Source organism: Cryptomeria japonica, chromosome 10 (assembly GCF_030272615.1).
Source record: "Cryptomeria japonica chromosome 10, Sugi_1.0, whole genome shotgun sequence".
NCBI lineage: Eukaryota > Viridiplantae > Streptophyta > Pinopsida > Cupressales > Cupressaceae > Cryptomeria > Cryptomeria japonica.
The window spans coordinates 50,386,367-50,394,254 of NC_081414.1; positions in this window are offsets into that span (position 1 = coordinate 50,386,367).

The window sequence follows — 7,888 nt, forward strand, 5'->3', positions numbered from 1 at the left end:
TGGGTTGAGAGAAGAGGTTGGAGGCATTAAAGGCCTGAGAAGACCTCATGGTTATCTAGAGGCTAAGGGTCAAGTCCAAATTAAGATTACCCACTGGATTAAGAGTTAATCCAAGGATAAACCTTTGTGCAAATGTTTAAGAGATAATCATGGTCAAAGCATTAATGGCCTGATGAGATCTTTGGGTTGGGTAGAGGTTGAGTCAAAACAAATGTTTTAACCATGTGGGAGGGTTTGAGGTAACCATTAATGGTTATTGGAGACTTTGGGGATTAAGTGGTTGAAGGTTGAAAGCCTTCAATGGTTATCAAAGACTTTGAGCCATTTAGTGGTTGAAGGTTGAAATCCTTTAATGGTTATCAAAGACTTTGAGGGTTTGAGAAGTGACTTCCCTTTTGCTTAGGAATGTGACAAAGTTTAGAGAAGGGGTTAGGTTATTTAGAAGTGATTAGAAAATTCTAGAAGGGGTTTAGGCATGCAAGTGGATTTTGTAGGAAAATGCAAGTGGGAGAAATTTTGGTATTTTCAATTAAAATAAAATCATTTATTTCAATTAAATGGTGTAATTTGCATTTGGATAAATATTCAAATAAATATTAATTTATTTAAATGAGAAAAAGGAAGATAAAGCATTAAAATGCTTGAAGACTTTGAGGGAAACCATTAAAGGCTTGAAGACTTTAAGGGAAGCAATTAAAGTCTTAAGAAGACTTTAAGGGAAGCCATTAAAGGCTTAAGAAGACTATAGAAGGAAGCCATCAAGTTTGAAAACTTTAAAGCCATCAAGTTTTGAAGACTTTAAGGGAAACCATTAAAGGTTTCAAGTGGGTGAGGATAAATAGGATTTTAAATAAATAATTTATTTAAAATAGTTGTGCAACTTGCATTTGTAGGAAAATGCAAGTGGGTGAGGATAAATAGGATTTTAAATAAATAATTTATTTAAAATAGTTGTGCAACTTGCATTTGTAGGAAAATGCAAGTGGGTAGAGGATAAAGGTGATTTAAATAAATGTTAATTTATTTAAATGTGAGATGTGGGATTTTGGGGGATTTAAATAAATATTAATTTATTTAAATGTGAGAGAATATTTAATTAAATAAATATGATTTATTTATTTAATTAATGGTCTGAATTTGGTTAAGTGAATTACATCAAATAAATTGAATAATTTATTTAATTAATAGGAGAAGAGGGTTAAGATGAATTAATTAAATATATTAATTTAATTAATTATTGATTGATGGTTAAATAATCAAATAAATACTAAATATTCATTTAATTAAGTGGACAGATTTATATGACTACATAAATATAAATATATATATATATATATATATATATATATATATATATATATATATATATATATATATACACACACACACACACACACACATAGGTACAAAACTTGAAATAGTATATAACAAGGAGAGAAACTAGAAGCACGAGATGCATGAGTGGAAGATGTAACTGTGATGTGGTTAAAAAGTGGATATTGTTGATATAGTATTATGATGTAGATTCATTTCTCAAATGAGTAAATGGTTGAATGATGTTGTATTTCTCATATGAAATTTATTGGAAGTACTATATGGTATGCCTAATAATATTATTTACAGTGAGTATATTAACAAATTGAAGGCAGAAAGAAACCCCTAACGAAAAATGTTAAAGAATTGACAGTTGCAATTAATAATGCGGAAGCCATTGAAAGCATGGTGGGTAAAATAATTGTCACTGAAAAAAGGCTAAAGAGATGGAAGAAAATAAGGAGGGGAAAGAAATGGACACTGCTATGAACAATTTGGGTAGCAGAATTGATAAGATGGAACTCACTGTTAAGAAGATAGTAGAACAAAACTTTCAGATCCTTAAAGCTTCGGTGGATAACATGAACATCCTGATCAATAGATTTGAGAACAATACTGAGAAAGATGTTGACAAGGAATAGCTAGACAAAAAACTCCATGAGAAGAGAACCAGAGCTAATACTAGGATCAAGGGAGACATCAAAGGTCGTGAGCTGGAAGAGTTAAAGTCTTCAGTGGACAACATGAAGCTGATGGTTGTCCAAGCTGAGGATATCATGAAAAGCATATAGTTGTTCCTGTATCTGTCTTGGCGATTGTCTTATTTTCTATCTTTTTGTTGTCGTTCTGCTTTTCGAATGTTGTCTTTTCCTGGTGTTTTTATGTAATGTTATGTTTTATGGGTTGTGATCCCTTTTGTTTGGTTGGGATCTGTTTTAGCTTTTGAAGTGACCAGGCATGGTGTTTTCTAGTTATTTCTATATTTATTGCTTTGTAAAAAGTTTGGGTTCCTTTCAAAAACCTGCTTTTACTTAATCAAAACAAATTGAAGGCAGAGCAAACAATGAAAATGCCATAAAAAATCTTCATTTCCATAAGTTTTTAGGGCAAAAAAGATAGCGGGAGTTCGTGCAACATGGGCCCATAATGTGTTCGTGAGAAGGCTGTTATGGGTGTTCAACAGATTTTTTGACTACCCATTTTAAACTTTATAATAAAAGTTGCATGGCTTAGTGTGTGCGTGCGTGTGTATAACCATATAGCCAGTATATAGTCACAGTAAGTAATAGTATCAGGCATACACATTATTGTAATGATAAATAATGAAGGGGTTTTGAACAATTATGAATAATAATCAATTTTTTTAGCATTCACTGTAATGATTTCGGCATTATAAACAGAGAGACACCATTTAACAACACACCCATAAAATGAAATGATAAATAATGAAGGGGTTTCAAAGAAAATGAAGAGATATTCAATTGTTTTGCCATTCTCTATGAGAATTTTGGCATACTAAACTGTAAGAGAGCATTGAAATGAAATTGTAAACCACATACAAAGAAATCATCAATAGACAAAGCATAATGCAACTACGAAGGAGGTAAACCATCATTGGACATCCAATATGATTGTTAATATTATTTACAGTGACTCTATTGAAAGAAATGTTGGTTTATTGAAAACAATATAATTTGAATTGAAAGATTTATAACATTTAACGTTGATTGTGTCTGCGGGAAAAGCGGTTCAATGAAACTTAAATTGTGAAAATATTCAAAGACTTGCCCACATACCCATGAGACTCTTGATGCAAGTTATGGAGCTATAAGGAATAGCTCGACTTCACAAGGATTGTTCCATGGTTCTCTATCTCACAAGGTCCCTCAAGCCAATGCCTTTGCTCTCATATCACTGAGCAAAGTGACTTAGGGATGACAAATGCAAGAATGAGGGATGCTTTAGATCAAATTTAGTATGAATGCATCCTATTTATGCATGATTCTAACAAATGAATTAAACTAGATGATAAGATTACAAGGTTAGTTACAATACTATCCTAACATGATATACTAGTTATATGATTTAAGCTAAGATGATAGAAATGCATCTAAAATGATTATTAGATTTGTTTCTATTACAAAGAGAGGCTAGATGTTTGCTAAAATTGAGTATAAGTATGATGCTAAAGACTTGGATATTTTTTTTAAATGGAGGGATGAGGGCTCTATTTATAGGAAAAACGGGGCAATGGATGGTTAGGATTGAAGGATCTTATCAAGGGTCAGGATTGAAAGTTATCAATCCATGTTTACAATTCTCACCAATGAAATGGTGAAAATTGTCAACAAAAGACTGCTTGAGAGAAGAGGTAAGAAGCATTAAATGCTTGAGAAGACCTCATGGTTACCTTAGGAGATAAGGGTTAAGGTTAGGTTAGGGTTATCCATTGGATAAAGCTTTTACCCAAAGGGTAAACTCTTGTGCAAGGGTTAAAGGGATAACCATGGTCAAAGCAATGAATGCTTGATGAGACCCTTGGGTTAGATGAGGGTAGAGTTAGGCAAAAAGTCTCTAACCATGCCACAAAGGGTTAGTTAACCATTAATGGTTTGAAAGACTTTGGGGACAAATTTGTAAGAGTCCTTCCAAATTTGGGGGTATTCAACAAGTTAGCTTGTTGAAGGCATAAAGGCTTTAATGCCTTTGGAAGACTTTACTCCAATTTTGAGAAGTGACCTCCTCAAATTTAGGGAAAGGGGATAATTGAAGGGTTTAGGTTAATTGATTAGGATTAGAGGGATTCTAGAAGAATTCAGGAAGAGGGTTAGGAGGCAAGTGGGAGTTTGGGAAAATGCAAGTGGGTGAGGGATAATATAGTTTAAATTAAAAAAATTGCTTTATTTTAATTTGGTTGCAAGTGGAGGATTTAAATAAATTAGATTTATTTATTTAGGGTGAACTATTTAATTAAATGTAAATTTAATTAAAAGTAGAGAGAAGGGATTAAATTAAATAAAATGATTTATTTAATTAAATGATATAAAAGGCTTAAGTGAATTTAAATAAATAGAGGAATGTGGATGATTTAATTAAATTAGATTTAACTAAATAGAGGAATGAGAATAAAATGAACATTAAATATTCATTTAGGAATATGGTCATTTTTATACGTCTACATTTTGCCCCTCTTTGAAGTGACGTGTGTGCACATGTTGATTGAAAGAAAATTGATGTGTTGTCAAAATTTGATCAGTGATCAGTGTGATGTCGTGTATCGAGATGTTCATGTCGTGCCTCGGATTTGATAAATGATGTTCCGGATTTGATAAGTGATGTTGATAATGCCCCATTGGGAGATGAATCAAAAATTTTGAAAATTTGATTTGATTTTGATAAATTTCATTGCATTTTAAAAATTTGTCTATGTTGAATGCGTTAATTTGATTCATCTCCCGATAATGATGTTTGTTAGGGTTAGAAGTGAGACCACGAGCAATTTACATGTTCCACCACGTAACCCTAATTTTTGTTTACCTTATAAAAAGGTAAAAAGTGGTTTTATTTGTATCATTTGTGCTTATTGACTTTAGAGAAAGTGTCATTTGTGCTTATTGACTTTGGAGAAAGTGACATTTGGAGAGAAAGACAAAATGTTGATTCCCTTTGCTTCTCATCGATTCGAGTGCGTTTGGAGGTATCGGAGGCCCACCACGTATGGACCACCGGTAAGTCATCGATTTTTTCCCAATTTTTGTTTTTTGTTTTGTTGTTTTTGGTCATGTTTTTCAATTTTCAACACGGATTTTAACGGTTTAGCGCGTAGGGTCTGCACCCTAGCGCATACGATAAAAAGGGTAGCACATCCAGTGTTAGAAACTAGGGTAGCATCTGGGTTGGGTTGGGTAGTGCATAGGCAGTTTAGGATAGCGCATAGGTAAAACCTAGCGCTTACGATCAATAGGGGTTCGCATGGGTAGAATAGGATAGCACATAGGCGTAACCTAGCGCGTAGGGTAAAGTTGGCAGTGCAGGGGTAGATTAGGATAGTGCATAGATGAAGTTTAGCGCATAGGGTGATTTAGGTGGCGCAAGGCTAGAATAGGATAGCGCATAGGTTTAGTTTAGCGTGTAGGGTGAATGTGGTAGCGCATTGCGGATTTTGGGTAGCGCATAGCTAGAAGCTTAGCGCATAGATAAAAATTTGTAGCGCGTAGGCGGAAAATGTTGGAGAAAATAGGATTTTGTGAGGGATTTTGAGTAGAATGGAGATAGGTAGGTGTTTGTCAGTTTTTTGGGATGGGTGCAATAGTCAGTCTGCGTGCCTGTTGTGTGTTGTTTTGATAATTTGTCCGATATGGTACTTTGATTTGGATTTTTGATAGATAACTTGATTTGATTTTCAATGTTTCAAGTTGATGTTGATTTGATGTTGATATGGATTTGATATGATGTGAATTTTGTTATGGGTGTTTGATATGAACTTGATTTGATATGCATTGTTTCAAGTTGATATGAATGGGAAACTTGAGTTGTTTTTCAAGTTGATATAGGTGTGAAACTTGATTTGTTTTTCAAGTTGATATGAAACTTGAGTTATTTTTCAAGCTGACATGGATGTGAAATTTGAGTTGTTTTTCAACTTGATATGGATTTGATAGATAATTTGATTTAATTTGCGGTGTTTCAAGTTGATATGATCTGATGTTGATTTGGATTGGATATGATGTGAAACTTGATTTGATTTGCGTTGTTTCAAGTTGATATGATCTAATGATGACTTGGATTGGATATGATGTGAAACTTGATTAGATTTTCAATGTTTTAAGTTGATGCGAAATGATGTTTTGATATGGATTTTTGATATGATGGTGGAACTGATATTGGACATGTTTTGCTTGTGATAGGGGCAGCTTGGGGTTGTGCAGTCGCGAGAGCGATTTTTGAGACTGTGGTCTTTGATACCACAACTGACACAGGCAGACAGGAACATCATTGAGAGATGTGATCTATCCTCTTTGTTAGAGATGCTCTGGTATATCATTAACCGGGGTTTATTGACAACTTTGGCAGAGAGGTGGCATAGCGACACCAACACCTTTCATTTGGCAACAGGTGAGATTACAGTGACACCAAAAGATTGCTATTGGATTTTGCGGATTCCTGTGGTAGGTGCACTTTTTCCATATGAGCAGACTGAGGAGGGCGGGATAGAGGCTCTTCGCCGAATTTTATATGATGAGCATATTTGCGGATATGAGATCCTGTGGTAGGAGTTCATTGATTGGATTATGCCCCACTACCATCAGTACTGGTAGGTTTTGTAGTTGGCTTCTTGTGTCTCGACCATAGGTCAAAGGGACTGGCAGTAGGATGGGGGTTGGTCCTAGAGGATATGGTGACGCAGGGTCGCCTATTTACATGGGGGTCTGCTATGTTGGCCCACTTATACAAGGACTTGCATCAGGTGGTGTACTTGGGGTATGGGAGTCTATCAGCTGGGGTTACGTTGCTACAGGTATGGGTGTGGGAGCACAATCCCGCAACGAGGCCAATTGCAGACATGGATAGGCCAGTTGGATGGGCCTATGCATATGGATATACAAGGATAGTTGTCCAACGTAAGCTGGGCAAACTAGAGCATTGGAGGAGGGTGCTTGATGATATCGATACGGTTGTCTAGAGACCGTATATGGAGTGTGAGGTGTGGGAGGAGGATGGGATGGAGATGCCCTATGTCTATATGTCCTGATTCTTGATAGGGCGAACACCCTTTGTTATTGAGAGATTCCTGCATAGCTGAGTTCAGCGACAGTATGGACGACAACAGGGGATACCATAAGGAGCATGCATATATGCTCAACGGAGGCAGGATGTGCCAGAGTGGGGCCCAACCATTGATAGTGTTGTGGCGGTTGAGGAGTGCATGCACCTAGCCGACCAGATATGGGACTATGCTTATGGGGTAGTGGATGCAAGCATGCCAAAGGAGCTCTCAACGCTCTTTGTGGCTCATGCAGTGGCCAGGATATCTAATCCAGCGGAGATGATTCCCGCTTTCGATGACGATGATGATGAGCAACCCGAGAGGTTAGGGAGACAGAGAGAGGAGGGAGAGGAGTTTGATGAGGGAGGTGGGGATGGTGGAGGGGGTGACGATGGAGATGGTGGAGGAGGTGGCCGAGGTCAACGTGGAGATAGAAGGAGAGGAGATCAAGGGAGGAGAGGAGATAGAGGGGGAGGTGGTGGGGATATAGGGATACGGGTTGAGAGAGCAGTGCGGTGGGTCATGGAGGATAGAGGCAGAGGAGGTTTGGCAATTAGAGCCAGGGGTGGTGGATGAGCAGGGGATGTGATAGCAGCTGTGGGTGGGATAGATGATTTCAGACAACCTACCCAAAGGAGGAGGTCAGATGTTCTTCCCCCACCATTGTCGAGGATAGGGAGAGGGACAGGGGGTACCATGACATAGGTACCCCTCCATATTTGAATTCCCACTCACCGAGAGGATGTGCAGATTAGATCCTTACAATTGACAGTGCAACATCTCCAGACACAGTTGTTGGCGCATCAA